This window comes from Lygodium microphyllum, chromosome 12 (assembly GCF_053477565.2).
Source record: "Lygodium microphyllum isolate KBCC chromosome 12, Lygodium_microphyllum_v1.1.10, whole genome shotgun sequence".
Taxonomy (NCBI): domain Eukaryota; kingdom Viridiplantae; phylum Streptophyta; class Polypodiopsida; order Schizaeales; family Lygodiaceae; genus Lygodium; species Lygodium microphyllum.
Window position 1 is genome coordinate 140,024,953 of NC_141146.1, and position 19,903 is coordinate 140,044,855.

The following is a 19,903-nucleotide window of genomic DNA, read 5'->3' on the forward strand; positions in this document are numbered from 1 at the left end:
TGCCCAACGGAGAGCCCTTTTGTGGTGGGTTTGGTCCACGTTCCCGGCGTGGCTAACAACCCCCTTGGTTAGGGTCAGGCAGACAGTCGTTGGTAACTGATGATGCCTCTCCCTTCAGGCCTTCAACCTGAAGCATTAATTATCTTTCCATCTTTAGTTCCTTGAGCAAACAATGCAAACAGTGCTCCTAAACTATTACAAACATAATCAGTCCGGTGGTCGTTTATTTGGCCAACTGCTAAGGAGTGAATCCTCTTCTCTGAATGCATCCAACATTCGATCCGGGATCAATTGCGACTTGGCAAGATCCTCAAGGGTTTTGTTGTTTGTGTACCCTTGTATCCTTGGGTTAGGGCTATCCCTTGTTAACCCAAATTAACCCACACCTTAGTGTTTCTTAAACTAAGATAGTAAATCCTGGCGACCATGTCGCTCTAACTTGATTGATGCTTTTCTTACCAAGCAATACATAACTTCCCTTAACTTGGCAAATCAGCCCAAGAAAGGTGATGTAATAGGATGGCTACTCATCCTCTTGCAAGTTAGATTTGCGTTAGAACTTGCCAACCTTATTCCAAGGAGTGGCAACTCTACTTTGTGTTTTAACACAACCATGCGACATTGCAACTTGTTGCATAGGAGTTGCATCTGACTTGCGGGATCATCTTTCCCATCAAATCGGTATTTCTTAGTCAAGAAATATGTTTAGTCAAGATGTAGCGTTTGGGGTGTCTTCTTACCCAACCCAATGCTAACCTTGCTAGGCCAATAATGTTTGGTCCTAGGGTTTCCAAACTCAATCCGAGTTTTAGCATTAGGTCGATCGATCCTTAGGGTAGAAACCCTAGATCATTGTTTGTATGGGCGTCCAATTAATCCCAAACATTTTGTGAATATGGGTAGGACCTTTGGGTTTGAGGGTCTTGACTTGGTGACCAAGTCTGATACTAGGCAAAATTTCTAATGTGCTAAATCCTAGCTAGCACTTTGAGGTGTTTATCGTATTTACTAATTATGCTTTTATGAACCCCCTTGAGGGTCAACAAGAAACAGTCACTTCTTAGAGATGCTAAACTTGTTCTAAAGGTGTAAATAATTGCAACATGCGATTCATTACTTTTAGGCAGCTAAAAGGTTTTGCAATAACTACTTCTTTTCTTGCTAAAGTCATGATGAATGACAATTTGGAGAATAACTTTCATGAAACCTACAAGGATTTACATCAAGGAACTATGCCTACAACCTTTAGTTTAATGTAATTGAATTTCATGCTTTGATATGACATGCAAGTTACCTTTTCTACATGCAACTTCGATGAAATGAAATCTACGCATGTCGGATATGTAACATGCAACCCTTAGATATAACATTGTTAATGAAGTTCATGCAAGACTAAGACTAGTGTTGACTTAATCCATTCCCAAGCATCTCTTGCATGCAACTTGCAAGACCATGGTTTCATTTTCATGCTATGCAATTTTTTGGACAACATCTAATGGATGTTAATGATTTTTCCCCATGCGAATCACAACAAGGAAGTTATTGCCTAAATGCAATCTATGCTTATTCTTTCCACAGCCAATAAAAAATGCACTTAACAATTTCATCTTTTAACCTAAGCAATATGCGTTTAGGCTCATTACTTTGGAAATGCACCAAAAAGGCATCATGCAACTAAGCTTGTAAGATGAATGAGCAATTTATATTCATAGCTTCCCTATGAATTTTAAACATGCACTACAAGGGACTGGGGCAATAGCGACGCCGATTAGCGACGGCGTGTATCGGCGTCGCTATTGGCGTCGCTATTGGCGTCGCTATATGCGTCGCTATACGCGTCGCTATTTGCATCGCATTTGCGACGCAAATAGCGACGCATATAGCGACGCCAATAGCGACGCCGCAGGGAAAAAAAGCGCGGCCGAAACCAGAGCGCCGTTTTCATTTTGTTTTCTTCGCCTTTTGAGAGCGAGAGCGAGGGAGAGAGCGAGGGAGAGAGCCAAGGCTTTGTGAGAGAAGAGGAGGAAGAGACTTGCCACCGCCGCCGCCGCCACCGCCGCCGCCACCGTCGTTGTTCGCGAAGGAGAGGAGGAGCCCTCGTTGCAAAGAGAAGCCGCCCACGCTCGCCATATCTCATTGGTGAGTCTCCCTCTCTCTTTCTTTTACTTGTTGAAGGTTTAAATCGTTCTCTTTTGTTTATTTAGGAGAGGAAAAGAAAGAGAAGGAGAGGGAGAGGGAGAGAGAGGGAGAGAAAGAGAGGGAGAGGGAGAGAAAGAGAGTGAGAGTGCATTCTCTCTCTCTCTCTCCCTTTTGCTTGTTTAATGTTTAAATTACTTTCTTCTTTGCTTGTTTAGGAGAGGAAACGAGAGAGTAAGAGAGAAAGAGAGGGAGAGGGAGAGGGAAAGGGAAAGAAAGAGAAAGAAAGAGAAAGAGAAATAGAGGGAGAGGGAGGGGGAGGAAATAGGAGAGGGAGAGAAAGAGAAAGAGAGGGAGAAGGAGGGAGAGTGCATTCTCTCTCTCCCTCCCTCTCCCTTTTGCTTGTTTAATGTTTGAATCACTTTATTTTTTGCTTGTTTAGGAGAGGAAATGAGAGAGAAAGAGAGTGAGAGGGAGAGGAAGGGGAAGGAAATGAGAGAGGGATAGAAAGAGAAAGAGAGGGAGAGTGCATTGTATCTCTCCCTCTCCCTTTTGCTTGGAGGATGTTTAAATCACTTTATTTTTTGCTTGTTTAGGAAATGAGAGAGAAAGAGAGATAGAGAGGGAGAGGGAGAAAAAGAGAAAGAGAGGGAGATGGAGAGGGAGAGGGAGAGGGAGAGGGAGAGGGAGAGGGAGAGGGAGAGGGAGGGGGAGGGGAAGGAAATGAGAGAGGGAGAGAAAGAGGGAGGGGGAGGGAGAGGGAGCGAGGGAGCGAGGGAGAGGGAGAGGGAGAAAGAGGGAGAAAGAGGGAGGGAGAGGGAGAGGGAGGAGGAGGGAGGAAATGAGAGAGGGAGAGAAAGAGAACGAGAGGGTGAGGGAGAGGGTGAGAGAAAGAGAGGAAGAGAGGGAGAGGGAGAGGGAGAGGGAAGGGAATGAAATTTAAGATAATATACGTATCGATAATGGTATGCAATGTGCTTTGCATACGGCCACGTACTTCATCAAAATTAACCCAAAATTATTGTTATAGAAGTGGAGATCCCTTAAATTGAGTATAGGATAATTTCTCTCAGGTCTTATGACTATGAGTAGAATTGATTGAAATAAATTTTATTACTATAGTTGTAAAATTTCATAGATGGCGCGCATTAATTTTAAAATGGATTACTTATACTCAAAGCCGAGATATAACAAACTGATTGATGCATGTACAACTAAATGTGATAGGTAATTAGATAACTAAAAAAACCTGAGGAAAGTGCGGTGGATGTGGCCATGGGTCCATTCTACGGATGGGTGGTTCCGGTTAGTCGGTAACTTTTCTCAATCATGATGGACAGCAAGAAGATCGTTCAAAGGACCCGAACAGCAAGGGCGCTGACCTAGAGTCGAAGTTATAATAATCCCAATTTATGTTGTTTTAGGTGAATTCGCTTCGACCCTGGAGTTTTTGCGTAAAGTAGTTTTCTTGGGGTTCGATGCTAGTTGCTGTTTAGGAAATGACCATTAGGGAAAACCCTGATTCAGGTCGGTCCTAAGTGGGAACGGCCAGAATACTTCCGCTACGTGGCAGACACGAAAAGTCCTAAATCGCAAACCCTGTAACACTTTATGGGAGTGCTAGGTGGAGCTTTCTAGACATCCTTTCCGATGGACTGCTAAGATGTGTCTTGAAGATAACAGGTGGACACATTACACTAGCTAACCGACGACTTAGGTTTCCTATCCTCTCAGCGTTGGTCAAAGTTTATCAAATGATTGCAATGCATTCCAAGAGATACCACCTGGCATGCTTGATGCAAGGTGTATGATGATTGTGCACAACCATTTTATGATTAAAAAATAGCCATGTGAGGTGTGGAAAACAGCCCTTTCATGAATTTTAACTAAGCATTACGTGCTACGCTGCTTTAGGGACTAACACCGGAACTTCCGTGCTACTAGCTGCCTACATTTAATTATGGAACGATCCCTAAATGCTATGCACAAAGAGGAAAATCAAAATTTGTATCTTTTTAGCAATTAGATCATCGCACAAACTTCCTTCCCCCCCCACCGTTTAGATGTTGCTGCGATGCATAGGTGTAAATGGTTGTTTTGTATCATTTTTCTATGTTAAAAACAATAAACACGTGCTATAACACAAATGACGAGGCCAAACTGAGGCTTGACCTCACGCTTTAACATCACCAAATGTTCACGCACATAAATCTTATTTTTCCATTTTTTTAAAGAGCGAAAATCCCAATTTTCTTTATTTTTGCTATTTTTTCCTATTTATTATTACAAGTTCAGTATTTTTGTAGTTACAACCCTCAAACATGATGCAAACAAGGCTCAAATAAAAATTCATCGCATATGAACAACATTTGGACCATGAAACAATAAAAATAATCAAATTTCTTTGTAAAATTAGAGCATACCGCGTGCCTTGCGTGTTGCGGGTTTTTTAATAATTATTTCACGCAGCCCACAAACTGACCAGCAACCATTCTTCAATGCTTAACCTCTTTCTTCAGCCTCCTCTTCATCTTGAAGTAATCCGGACAAGCATTCTTCAGCCCCTCTTCTTCCTGATTTCTTGCACATGAATTGCCTCTATGCAAGAGAGAGAGGGAGGAGAGAGAAATATTAGTTTTTTATCTCTTGACTCAGTGCATCATTCCTCGCTTGGTCTGGAGTGATTGGAGGTGCAGAGAATCTTCATCCCACAGCCAGGAGGGCTCCTCTTGTAATATTTCTGCCCAAAAAAATTATAGATCTTGACCCCTGCATGCCCGCGTAAAAGCTGTGCAAAGCCATCTCTCGCGTCAACTAATGACAGTGACTGAGTGGTTACCCAGCGTACATGATAAAAATCCCCATCTGCGAGGTGCAATTAAGGCAGGGCCACGAATACTGCAAGCTGCACAAGAACACCGTTCTTGGATAAAGGGGAAATGGATAATGAAGAAATTCTAGGTAATTTTTTTTTACTAATTATCCCTTCCCCTAGCTGATGCATGGCTGGAGGGAAGGGAGTGGGAGAGGGATGTGTAGAGGTGGATTGCATGGGGAGAAGAGAGAAGCATGAGGGCTCCACGTGTGTGGAGTCTCTCCCCTCCCCCCCTTAGCATTATATAACCTCCCCCTTAGGCATTGGGGGGAGGCACGATCAAAGGGAATGTTGCCGTGTTGAGAAGAAGGACCACTGCCTGCTGTGAGACCGCTACCGTGACCGCCGCCAGGCTGCCGTTGCAACCGCGTTGCTACCACTGCCCAACCTCTCGCTGCCATATCGCCATATTTACCCCCCCTCCCCCTTTTCGTCGTCATCTTCCCACCAATCATTACCCCCCGTCCACGTTTTCTGGATAAGATAGAAGCTTCTAAGGGTGGGCTCCCATAAGCCCCATTCCTACAAGCCTCCCCAGGTCTTTTTTTAAAAAACCGTATTTTGGTGAAGGATTTTTCTGCGCACGGGGGGAGAGGGTAGAACTTGAGGCTGTTTACCAAGCTTGGAGGGAATTCGCAGATCGCGTAAGGGTGAAGGCAAATCTGGAGTCCAAACACACTACGTCTATGATGGCTCCAAAGTTCAAGCCGCAAGGCTCACGCATGGAAGATTCGAGACCAAGTTTACACATGGACATCCCCATGGATCCACAAACCCAGGTTCTTGAAAGTTTAATTCCACGTTGGGCATCACTACAAGATATAGACCTTATGGCGACGTTTAAAGCGACGAAAATACAAACAACAAAATTTGCCCCCGTCGTCGCAAAAAGCGTCGTTATTGATGACGCCATGGAATCGTCGCTATTTGCGTCGTTATATGCGTCGCAAATTTGCGACGCATATAACGACGCATATAGCGACGGTTACAGAGAGTTTGCGACGCTGATAGCGACGACAATAGCGACGCCTACAGTAAATTTGCGATGCAAATAGCGACGGTAACAGAGAAAAAAAAAATTTGTGGCAGGGCAGCAAGCTGCCCTGCCACATATAGCACTGTGTGCTGTATGAGAGCCATACAAAATAGTTTCTGCACTGCTGCATACAAAGCGTTTGCAAACAAAAAGAATCTATACTGAAATCATAAAACTGATAGATGAAATAAATACATGATATCGCATAAAATGCGATTGGTACAATCATAAAACAATATCACTAATACGTAGAAAATGTCTACATAGATCGGGCGACTAAAAACTAAAGGTATGTGAGCGCTAAGGATCCGAGGGCGAGCTACAAATCGTCGTCCCCCGAAAGCTCGTCCCTCTGCAAAGGAGCATCAAACGGATTCTGCAGAAAAAGAAACAACATATCAATCCACCATACAATAATGCATTCAAATATCTCATGGTAACTACGGACATGAAAGATGAGAGACTTACTGGGCCGCCGCGTCTGTACAATCGGTCGATCAATGATCTGAGACCGTGCCTCTCTGCATATTGAGTCTCAAGGCCTTGCGGATCACGATTTGTAATGGAGTGCTGCAAAGAAAACAAAATGCTAACTGTTAGAAACATGATTGTCAGTACAAATAATATCTCAGAAAAACAAATAAGCAAAACAAAAGAGAAACTTACAAAGTCCTCCAAATATGTCATGTGGCCGCCACTCCCAAGATGATGTACTGATCCGGCCTCGATTCGTGCCCTCGCCGCCTCCCGCTGCTGACTCCAACGTCCTGGCGAATTTGTAGCCTCCTCCCTCAGTCGGCGCCAGACTTCTGCATCTAACCACTCGGGCTTTGGAGCCCCACTCTTGATTGCCTTGCGTGCGTCGGATCGTCTATGTGACATGTATGCACGCATGCAATCCATCATCCAGCCCGTAGAGAATCTATCCACTGCGGCTGGCACCGGGAACTCCTCGTGCAAGGATGCTACTATGTACTCCTTGCTCCCCTCCGGTATGTTCCTCCAATGATCTAGGACGTTGTGCCGAAAAACTTGTTGGCACAACTCCCTCATGCGAGCCATCACCCTCCTCCCCTCATCATTCATGATGATAGCTCGTGACCTGCCATCCACTAGGTATCCATAATCCCTAGGAGTGTGCCTCGTATGGGCCCTCTCCCATCTTCGTCCACGCTCCTGGGCATATCCAGGAGACCCCTGAACATCCGGTGTACCGACGGGGGTACCCTCTCCCGGAGTGCCACTGAAAGGGGTGCCACCAGAGGGGGTGCCACCAAAAGGAGTGCCACCAAAAGGCGTAACATCTGCCGACGGCTGCGCAAAAGCCGGAGTAACTGGAGTGGACGTCCCCACAGGTGTGACAAATCCTGGAGGTGACCGAGCTCTAGCTGAACGACGAGACGGAGACACCGCGTCCGTGTCTCCACAGCAGCACCCCCCTGATCCTCCTGCAGTCGCAGTCCCTCCCTCTGGCCCAAGTCGCGAGCGTCGAGATCGTCTGCTCGAAGCTGAAGCATCTGATCGCACTGAAGCTGATCTAGTAGAGCGCCCTGACGAAGAACGAGACAACTCCTGATCTGCTATCTCTCTGAATCTCGCGAGCTGATCTGGAGACATACGTGCCATCATCTCCTGAAACTCCTCATCGCTCATCCCTCGACTCATCCTGAAAATATCGATACCTGCAGAGATAAAAAATAATGTTAGAATAATCAATTGAAACTATACAAAGCGCATTAATATAAATCATTTTTGAAAAATCCATCTTAAAATGCATATCTTATCTACCTTTATGGAAGATCTAAACAACGAATTGAGTAATACAATTCTCCAAGAATGAAGTATTCTATGGTCCCATGTTAATCTCCTGACATAACTCTGCATACACTGGAAGGTCGATAGACATGTCACCACAAAAGAACGAGTCTGCCTCGTTCTCAAAAAATTCTACGACTTCTGTATTTCCATCATTGTTAGCCGATGCGGGCTCCAAGCTTGCGGTGGCCTCCACCCCTTGTAATTTCGATCCCTCTATTTGCATATATTCTTCATCTATGCCTGGAACATCGCTTTGATCGTATACTCTCGCACCTCGAGGAGTTGAAGGTATAACATACCACCATCGAGGTTGTCGGGGATTTGGATAGAAGATTACCTGTTCACAAACACTTACAAACCGTCTTCAAACCATTGTGACATAAAGCATGTCGTATTACAATTAGCAAGCAAATGACTAGAAGATTACCTGTTCACAATGTGCCGGCAACACAAAGGTGTCGCGCAAATCCATCCATTTTTTTTCGGAATCTATTTCGAGAAATCTAGATGGACCTCGTCAAACCGTTGCGCCAGCTCCTCCAAGTACCACTTTGAACCACTGCACATCGAATATTATCATGGAGAAGCTACGGTAATCCACCGTAATAATACTTTGCAAATTCCCAAAATACTCCATCTCATCCACAACCGTGTTCGGATCCGTTGCTCGTCGCCGGCTCTCTTGCTCAAACCTTGCCATGACACCACAGTCCATTGTGGAGCGCATTTTGTCAATACGCTCCACCCGAAAATGCCGTCCGCGCGACCACGTTGCACTATATATTTTGTACTGCACATTGAAACACTCAAATTAGATGTAGCAAACAAATTCAGATACGACACATTCTAAACCCCTCATTACCTTTGGACTACATCCCCTCGAGAACTCCCACTCCTCCATTGAGACCTCTGCCCCTTTGCTGGATGCTGCGATCAAGGCTCCATGCAACCATCGTGTTGACATAAACCGCGGCATCTCCTCCATGCCTTCGGGATATCGAATCGGTCGGTGACGCGTACTGCGTCGGAATTCAGCTCGCGCTTCCTCTCGATCTTGCCTTGCAATCTGGTACTTGGCGAGCCACGTCTCCATGGAGGCATGGTGCAACATACAAAAGCGATTCACCTTCTCTTCCATTGAGGCATCCATTCTTTTTTCTACCCCATTTCCAACCACCACATCTCCAGTCAGCCTGTCATCATCCTTGAGTGTCCATAGCATTTCATTGTCTGGTTCCACCGTTGGTAGCCATTGTGAGATATGCACTAATGCCTCTGACACCAACCAACCCTCCGCCATGCTACCTTCCGGACGAGCTCGTTGTCGCACAAAGCCTTTCAGGGTTTTCATGAAGCGCTCCAGGAAGAACATCCATCGCGTATGGACAGGTCCGGCAATCTCCACTTCGTCCACAAGATGCACAAGAAGGTGAACTTGTATCGTGAGCATGCTAGTGGGCAGGTATTTCTCAAAAAGACAGACCGTCTCAACTGCTCCCCTCCTTGCGGATTCAATAGAGGACGTCTTAATCTCTTTATGTGAGATCCATTGCACCAAAGTCGACAGCTTGTAAATGGCCCCGCGAATTTCTGGAGTTAGGCATCCCGCGATCGCGATCGGTAGGACAAACTGCCACAAATGAGAAAGCATTAAGAATAATGGTCACTTTTCAAATTTCAAAATGTCCACGCTAATTAAAATCCATTCTGTTCACAAACCTGACATATCTTATGCCAATCATGGGATTTTAGCCCAGACATTTGGTCATGTTTAGAAAATGCGGACCTGAGAGAACGCATCATACCCGTCGGAGTGCGGATAGACTTGATTACTTGCTTCACAATGCGCTCTTCTTTGGTAGACAAAACCGAGGGAGCGCGAGGAAGCTGCACTCCCCCTTCAGCACTCGACTGCGGCCAAAGGGCCTCCATCTTACCTACCTCCTTTAAATCCATTCGTGACCCTATAGTGTCTCTCTTTCCTGTGATGTGGTCCCATAGCAAGCTGCCCACATTTTTGAAAATATGCATGGGATCCAACAAGTGGTTGACCTGTAAGTGGGTCCAATATGGCAACTCGTAGAAAACTGAGAACCGTCGCATTCCATTTGGATGTGATTCCGGGTTTACCATTTTCAGCTCGTACCATCTTGCAGTGTTCATACGTGCTGGAGGTCGTCCAAGAAAACCTTCCCTGAGTTCATGATCCTCCGGCAAGAAAGTGGCGTGTCCTTGATATACCATCTTCTTCATGGTTCGTGACCTTCGGGAGTCTAACTGTGGCCCACACAATGGACATGCATGATAACCTGAGGTAACGAGACCTGCAAGGCGATCCACGACCTAGTGAATACTTGATTGAATGAAATAAAATATAGATATTACCGGCGTGAACAAAGGTCTGCTCACCTGAGCACTCTCCCAATCCCGGAAAGTCATGCATCGTCCACATGAGAATGGCTCGAATGTTGGCTGACCGCCGACCATCGCGCCTGCTCATATCTTGCACCGTGACCCCCTCCTCCCACAAAATCTTAAGCTCATCGACTAATGGACGAAGATACACGTCCATATTTTTTACTTTGTAGCGGCCCGAGACGAGCAAGCTAAGGATGAGATGTCCTTTCTTCGTAGAAAGCCATGGAGGAATGTTGTAGTTGACAAGCACTATAGGCCACACACTGTAAGAAGTCGAGCGCAGACCGAATGGGTTCACACCATCCATGGCGAGACCGAGCCGAAGATTCCTTGGCTCTCGCGCAAAGCCTGGGAAGGTAGAGTCAATGTGGCTCCATGCGCGCGAATCTGCTGATATTCGTTGCACTCCATCCGTAGACCTATTCTGCACATGCCACGTTGTCAAGCTTGCCATGGCAGACGTGCGAAAGATGTGGTTTATGCGGGGGATGAGCGGAAAGTGTCTGAGGACTTTTTGAGGGATGGTCTGCCCTTGCAAGTCCTGTCGATACCTGTGAGCACCACACTTTGGACATGTCTCCATAGTCTCGTATTCATCTCGAAACAATATGCAGTCGTTGATACATGCATGGATGTTATTGTAGTCCATGACAAGCTTTCGTAAAACATGTCGTGCATCATCACGAGACTCAGGCATGGTGTTTGCAGGTGGCAATATATGATATTTCAATAACCTGAAAAAATCATAAAACACCTTGAAAAATCCATCCATATTTACAATAATACTGTTTTTAAAAAAAACAATGAAGTCTGTATGCAAGGTACCTGAATAACTCAGTCACACTCGTATCGCTCCAACCGTATTTTGCTTGCACACTTAAGAGTGCAAGCAATGTCTTCAACCGAGATACTCGGCACCCATCATATAATGGTATGGATGCTTCCTCTCTAAGCGGGTCAGATGTCTCAACATCCATGGGAATCAATGCATCGATCATTGCCTCCATCTCAGGCTCCAAGATTGTAGGCAAGTCGGGAAGGTTGTCTGTCTCCTCTGGCATTGACGATATAGATGGGCCTTGCGAGTGGTCTATTGGCTCCTGCCATCCATCCATCGCACGTCCACGAACTCTTCTAATTGGCCGCAAAGGGTGCACTCCCCCTTGGGTCGAGATATCACCCCCCTGGACACAAAATTTGCCAACAAGACCCAATCTTATTGTGTATGGTTTTCAATTAGCTTGAGAGTACAATGCATGAAAAATGCTAACTTGAAAATACCGTTTGCTGAAAATCTGCAATCGCCTGATCAATAATCTCAGGTTGAAACTCGCCAAATCGTCGTACGTGTTCTATAGACAATCGGCGTTTTCGTCTAATTGCCAACTTGCATTGAGAGCAAGGACATGGGACACGCTGATTAAGATACGACTCGCGGTCTTGAACAATAGGACCTTCTTCGTTTGCCATCTTATCTACATTACAGCAAACGAGGCTTAAATGGATAGCTTTTTGGAGATGTACGTCAACTTGCAAGTTGACCATAAACCTTGCATTGTATATTAATAGCCCGTTAGGCACCAGTTCCTTCACGTAATCATAGCACTTGAAATAGAAAAGCAATGTCAAACAAGTTTCTTTTCAACAGCTTATCATATTTATCTTTGAAATACATTTATAAAGTCTAGCCCGTAGGCTTATCCATAATCCGCTCGAAGGCTATCCAGCAATCCACAAGGATTGCTAATCCAAGATTCCGCCCTGTAGACTAGTATGCGGGCCTCAAGATCCAATTCTGAGTCATATGGGCCTCTTGTGCAAGGCCCGGAAGGCGAGGGATTTACGGCCAGAGTCCCCCCTGGCACCCAAGCGTCCTCGTGCTCCAAGTAGCGCTCAATGGAGAGACCTCTCACAGCGGGTTCGGTCCATCTTCCCGGTGCGGTTAATAACCCCCTTGGTTAGGGTCAGGCAGGCAGTCGGGGGTAATTGAAGCTGCCTCTCCCTTCAGGCCTTCAATCTAAAGCATTAGATATCCATTCATCCTTTAATTCTTTGAGCAAACAAAGCAAATAGTGCTCTCTAAACTGCTACAAGCACAATCATTTCCAGTGGTCATTATTTTGGCCAACTACTAAGGAGCGAATCCTTCTTTTCGAATACATCCAACACTCGATCGGGGATCAATTGCGACTCGGCAAGATCCCCAAGGGTTTGCTTATTAACCCTTATATCCTTGGGTTAGGGCCATACCCTATTAACCCAACTTAACCAATACCTTAAGTTCTATTTAGCAGTAAATGTGTTATTCCAATTTACTGATTGGTCCTTTGCTTCCAAGCAAATATCTAATCCCCGTATCTTGGTCACTTTGCCCAAGAAATTTACTATATCAGGACGATTATTCATCCTCTTGCAAGATAACTTACATAAGAATCTGCCAATCTCATTCCGAGGAATTGGCCATTCCCTTGTGATCAAATCACAAGATCATGCGACTTTGCAACTTATTGCCAAGTGTCGCACCTAATCCATGGGACTATTCTATCCATTGAATGGCGTCTTCTAATCACAAAATCATGATTAGATAGAAAATAGGGTTAGGGTGTATTCATAACAATCCATTCCTGCTTGCACTAGGCCGATATTGACAGTTCTATGCCCTCCTCCTTATAAGGATCTCCCAGTGTTTCATGGGCTGGTTAATGAGGATCCGATGGTGCATTTATGAGAATACGGCCTAACTTACCTTGCAAGTGGGTTCAATGATATTCATCAAATGCTTGTATTCTCAAGGACCCTAAAGGGAGAGGCTAGAAAATGGTACTAGAGCCTCCCAAGGGGTCCTAATAAATCCTTTGAGGAGTTGAGTGATCAATTTTTAGATGAATATAAAAAGAAGGTGCCTATCACCCAAGTTTTATGGCAACTGATGCAAATTAGGCAAGAGTCATATCCCTCTATTAAAGAATATTCTAGTACGTTTGATGATATTCTAAGGCTTTGGTCAATAAGAGCTACTGCATTGCCAGGTGATGTGCTATGTGAGCTCTTTTTGAGTGGCTTAGATATTAACATGCAAATCTAAGTGGGATTGTAGAATCCTAAGTCATTAAGGGAAGCAAAGATGCATGCCATTGATTATGAGGGACATATTCAGAGATGTTGGGAAAATTTTTGGAGTTTTTTCCACTCAGTACAAGTGCATCCTAGCTTCCAACCATTTCTACAAGGAGGCAACTCACTTGTTGATACCAAGGCAGCCTATGAGATGAACCTTAGTAGTCAAAATCTCCAAGCAGAAAATGGAAATAGTAGGGATAATATACCCCTTGGGGATAAAAGAATTCCAAGCGCAGTAAGTCCCATCAAGGCTTGCAACACTTCTATGAGAGGTAGTTGTGACGATGGAATTGATAGAACCATTAGGTCTACAAGCTTAGATAAGCATTTTATGGGTGGTTCCAATTGTGCTCCTAGTAAGGATCTTGAGAGACCTTTCCAATTTATAGATGAATCATGCTTTCGAATAGATGCTATTCCTTTTAGTAAAAACATGGTTCCTATGGCTAAGCAACTGTTGCAGAGTGGACAAAGGCAAATAAAGACATCTCATGTAGAGAAGATGCGGCATGCCAAAGGTCCACCTGTACTAAATAGAAGCCATAAGGCTGTGAGGCCATCTGGTAATGGTGATAAATCCACAGTGAGTCCATTGGACCAATGTGGGAAGATGAGGCAGTCTAAGAATATGAAAAGGAATATGAGATGGGTTTGGAGGCCCAAAATCCCTAAAAATACTGTTGGTGTGTCAGATGAAGGGCCAGGAATTGCATGTGGACATGCTTTGATGGATTCCCAAGAGGATGCGACTAAAGGCCATAATGCGGCATCTGACAATAGGGATCGCCACCCTAAGATGCATCTATGTGATGGGTCTAGGCTTGAAGCTCTATCTAGTTTGGGTCGTATCATTGACATATGTAATGGTCCAATTAGAGAAGAGTTGAATGATCATAAATCCATGATTCTCCTTGTAGGAGGAGTTACTGGAAAGTTGGGATAAGCAATCCGTTTGAATGACAACCAAGGGAATGAGATATATCAACCTAATGATGTCATTCATTCATGTCATAGTACCCAAGAAGAGATGGCCATTATTACTGAGATATCAGTAGAAAGGCTTGGGCTAGTGAATCTACAAAGAGCATAGATCAAGCTTTTAGATGACTCGCATGAGTAGCATGAGGCTAGTCCTCCTATTTTATGTTATCCTGATTAGTTTGATAGGATGTGCTGCATATGCCAAGGAGATCATATATTGCATGGATTAGAATGAACTATCCATTTTAGGCCAAGAGGGCCAACTAGTTTGCAGTGAAAGGCTTTATTTCTTTAGGCCAAGAGGGCTAGTTGTTTGTTTAGTACGGGTGCAGATAATGGTTTCTTATTTTAGTCCTGTGCTAGATAGATTCAAAGAAGCGCTTGGAAGGAGCCTTTGGTGGCATGGAAGCTTCGCGTGTCCCTATACAGGTGATATCTCTCCTTTTTACGAGTGCCTATTCTTTCACGTTATATGTATCTATGTACTTGAAGGGGGTCTTCTTTCTTGTTGGGGACCACCAAACAATCAAGGCATGAAGTCCCAGGTTCAGGTTAGGTATGTTTGAGGGAGGTCTGAGTAGTTGTTGGCTTCTGTAATGACATTGCCAAGCATTGAAAGACCTGTTTGAGAAGGCAGTTCTAGTGACCCTATTCTACTAGCCCGCTAGGCGGCCATTCTAGGAGCTCCTGTTAGTTGTAAGGAAGTTAGAAAAGCCTACTAAAATAATGATGGAAAGAGACAAAAACCTAAAGATCTGAAAGACAATATATGAATATACGGAGGTGTGTAAAAAGGGGTTTAACCCCTATAAAAATAGAAAAGAAAAGAAATAATAATCCTTGAGCAGTTGTTTATGGCCTTGCGAAGGCCTGGTAGGTTCCTGGGGACGAGCAAGACCTGGGGCCGATGCCTTCCCTTCCTTGAGGTGACATCTTGCCATAAAAGAAGAAAATAAAAGAAGGTTGGAATGAAAATAAAAGTGAGTGTTAGAAAAGGATGAAGTGTCGCCTTGCGAGGGCTTGGTAGGTTCTTGGGTACCGAGATAGGACTTGATGCCGATGCCCTATTCTCCTTGGTCCACTACGCTCAGCTCCCTCCTTTTTACACACGTCCTCCCCTAGTAGGAGCTCATGGTTGAGTTGTCCTTAGTTAGGTAGGTAGTTCAGACCGCCACTTAGGGAGACCCCTTTGATAGTTCTTTTTAGCTTGGTAGTGTTGGAGCTGCTGGTTAACGACTGGCTTCAGACCTTCTATCAGATTATGCTAGGCCTACTCCTCGTGGATTTCATGCCTTGGTTTTGACAGGGGATAGGTTATGAGCTGTGATGTGTTGTGTTGTGTATTTTTTGTATCAGCTTGATGCTCCTTTTTGTTGTTTATGTGTAGATCATCTCTTCATGGGATTCGACGGGCTGAGTCACCCTATCCCGTGGTTGCCAATGACAGATGATTTTTGATGCCGAGAAGTGCTTAAAAATAGTCAAACACTATGAATATCAGGGGAAAAATAGACTTTGTCGAAGGCGACCGTGGCAATAAGTACGATTTTATAAGCGGCAAGTCTCAAAATCACTAGTGTTTATTTTCAGGGAAATCAAACGATGGCGGATGGGCGAGTTGGAGTTTTCCTAGATGCAAAATGACGTCAGGAATCCAATGCAAGTCTCGGATCTCCATTCCGAGGTCGTTTGATCCCACATTTAATCCCCGCAAGGTTCGGGGTTGTGAAGTAGCTATTGAATCTGGAAGCCAGGAAGAGCGTGAGGGGTCCCAACTTTGTAGATTTTGACACCAGGAAACGACCTATCAAGACGGATCTCAATTCCGATATCGTTTGCCCCCTCAACACTGAAAAAACCACTTCCGCGCAGTGTGAAACCCAAGACATGAAACAATTTTTTTGAGCTTTAAAGCTTAAAGCTCTAATTAAGAGCTTAAAAATCTCACAATATGAAATGTTTGGGGGGGGTGTCAAATTTTTGTGCCCCATTTTCCCCCCCTTTCATCATCATTTTCTGATCAAGTGAATGGAGAGGAGCCCTCTTGGCTGTGGGATGAAGATGCTCTATGCCTCCAATCGCTCCAGACCACACGAGGAATGATGTACTGAGTCAAGAGATAAAAACTAGTCTTTCTCTCTCCTCCCTCTCTCTCCTACAGAGAGGCAATTCATGTGCAAGAAATCAAGAAGAAAAGGGGCTGAAGAATGCTTGTCCATTACTTCAAGATGAAGAGGAGGCTGAAGAAAGAGGTTAAGCACTAAAAAATGGTTGCTGGTCGGTTTTTGGGCTGCCTGGAATAAATATTAAAAAACCCGCAACACGCAAGACACACGGTATGCTCCAATTTTACAAAGACACACAGCATGCTCCAATTTTACAAAGAAATTTGATTGCTTTTGTTGTTTCATGGTCCAAATGTTGTTCATATGCGATGAATTTTTGTTTGAACCTTGTCTGCATCATGTTTGAGGGCTGTAACTACAAAAATACAGAACCCGTAACGATTTAGAGCCGTTATTAATTCTTTAAAACCTATAAAATGTCATTTTTAATGAAAATTAGTGGTTTTTTTTTATTTTGAGTTGGAGAAAAGGGGTGAAATGGGACAAAATTAGAAAAAATATTAGGTTTCAGTCAAAATAATAAGCCAACACAAATTAAAAAAAAATACCTATTTTTTATGAAAATTAAATAGGAAAAAATAGCAAAAAATAAAGAAAATTGGGATTTTTGCACTACAAAAATATAAAAAAATAAGATTTATGTGCGTGAATGTTTGGTGAGGTTAAAGCATGAGGTCAAGCCTCAGTTTTGCCTTGTCTTTTGTGTTATAGTACGTGTTTATTGTTTTTTACATACAAAAATGATACAAAACAACCATTTACACCTATGCATCGCAGCAACACCTAAACGATGAGGGGGGAGGAAGTTTGTGCGACAATCTAATTGCTAAAAAGATACAAATTCTATTTTTCCTCTTTGTGCATAGCATTTAGGGATCGTTTCATAATTAAATGTAGGCGGCTAGTAGCACGGAAGTTCCAGTGCTAGTCCCTAAAGCAACGCAACACATAATGCTTAGTTAAAATTCATGAAAGGGTTGTTTTCCACACCTCATATGGCTGGTTTTTAATCATAAAATGGTTGACCACAATCGTCATACACCTTGCATCAAGCATGCCACGTGGTATCTCCTGGAATGCATTGCAATTGTTTGATAAACTTTGACCAATGCTGAGAGGATAGGAAATGTAATATTCCGCGTAGAAAAAAAATAAATAAATCGGATTAATAGAAGAAAAAAAATTTCCCCCCCCTTATCCCTCCAGCCGACTGACGAGCTAGAGGGGGAGGGGAATAGAAGGAGGTAGTAAGCTCCTTGGTGGAGCCTTGGAGGGAGGGGGGGACATGCGTGTCGACACGCAAGAGTGAAGATCCCCCTCCCTCCACTATTTCAACGATGGGAGGCTAGGGGCCGTGAAAGGGAGCATATCATAAGAGAGTGAGAGTGAGGCTCTGTGTAGGGCATCGTGAGGAAGAGAGAGACTCAAGCCACCATTGCTGGTGTTGCCGTGAAGCAGCTGCGCCACCGCTTGAAGACATATGACCATCGCGAAGGAGGAGTCTGGTCGCCACCCTGTGCCACTGTTGAAGAAGGAGTCCTGAGTGCCGCGTCAGTCCATCGTCATCTGTTGCACGCCGCCAAGGGCCCTCCCGTCGGCACGCTACACAAGGGGAGCCACTCCCTCCACGTGGCTCCAGAAGAATCCCCAGAAGCCTTGGAAGCTTCTTGGGGAAGCTTCCAAAGACCTTGATAAGCCCCCCTTCATGTGGGCCTATTCAAAGTCCTTTTTTTTTTGCCATAAAAGGCACCCTCTTGTGGCCTTAAGACTACCCCCCCCCCCCCCCCCGGGTTTTTAAACCCCCCTAAGGCCTTGTTTTCCTCCCCTCCTCCCAGTAAAATCCCCCCCCCCAAGCCCCTTGTTCTCCCCCCCCCCCCTCCCGGGGTTTTAAAATTCCCCCCTAAGCCCCTTGTTCTCCCCCCCCCCCTCTCGGGGTTTTAAAATTCCCCCCTAAGCCCCTTGTTCTCCCCCCCCCCTCCCGGGGTTTTAAAATTCCCCCCTAAGCCCCTTGTTCTCCCCCCCCCCCCTCCCGGGGTTTTAAAATTCCCCCCTAAGCCCCTTGTTCTCCCCCCCCCTCCCGGGGTTTTAAATTCCCCCCTAAGCCCTTGCCCTTTTCCCCTCCGGATTTTTCTTTAAACTATTCAAGTCATCATCACGGCCTCGTATGTACCCCGTAAGGAAGAATATAGCCGTGAGATAAAAGATAGGGAGGGAAGTAGAGGGAGTGAAAAGAGGGAGTGACGGAGGAAGAGTGGGAAAAAGGAAAAAGAAAAGGAAGGAGAAGATGGTGGAATTCCAAGAAGAAAAAGGAAAAGGCTATCTCACGTTCGAACTATGATGCCACCGAAGAAATTCCAAGGTGTAGCTGTGGGAGGGTCATCTCCCGGTATCCATGTGGATATCTCACCTCAAAGCCAGGTTTTTCTTCTTGATGTTAATTCGGTTTTAAGTCAGTCACACAAAGAAAAATTGTTAAGGAAAGATATAATTGTTCAAGTTATTTTTAACGAAGGAGTTAGCTTATGAATGACAATGTATACAAATTAGCTTTCTTCAAATTGCATCAAGCATTATAAAATTATAGGCAAGTTTAACCATTTACTATAATAATATATTCAAATTATATCTTGCACCATTAGTCTTATTCCTTTCGCAACGAATCATGGTAAAATGGCTAAATTCATGGAAGGTTTCTTCGATGCTCAAATTACTAGGGAGTTATCTTTGCTAGTTGCACATCTTAGCAAGGCAACTATTGTTATTTGGCATGAGTTCATCTTTAAAGAAAACGGAAGTTAAATGTTAGGAATTAACAAGTATAAAAATTAGATATACGAACTCATTTGGAAAGAAAATGTAATGGGAAATTACTGGATGACACTCTATTAACACTTTTCCCCTACTATTTGAGGACTTGGAACTAATAAAGGTGTATACACTAAATTCTCAGCTAGACCTTTTGTCCCAAGGAGTATTGTCGTCTTTGTATCATCTTGGCATTATGCTATATGCCAAATTAAACTGTATTGATTAGGAAGGTTAATTGTCACAAGAATAGTAAAACCGTGACAAGACGAGTAGGATTACCTTCCAAAAGATAATCGAACCAATCTAAACATAGAAACATTCATACCCTAAACACTTGACTACTTTCCTTACCGTAGGGACAATAAATTCATAAAGATAAGAAACTAGGGTTTGTCCCTAAAGTTCTTAAATGAAGAAACCCTAGGCCTGACATACGTCAGCTTAAGGAATCTAAACAGATTATTCCATCGCCACACTTGCGCAACATGTAGGAAATCATTTTGTGATTGATTTACAAGGAAAAAAGGGAAAAACCCTCATCAAGGACGGCAGATCCTTACGCAAGCTATCTTGCAAAAAGACGTA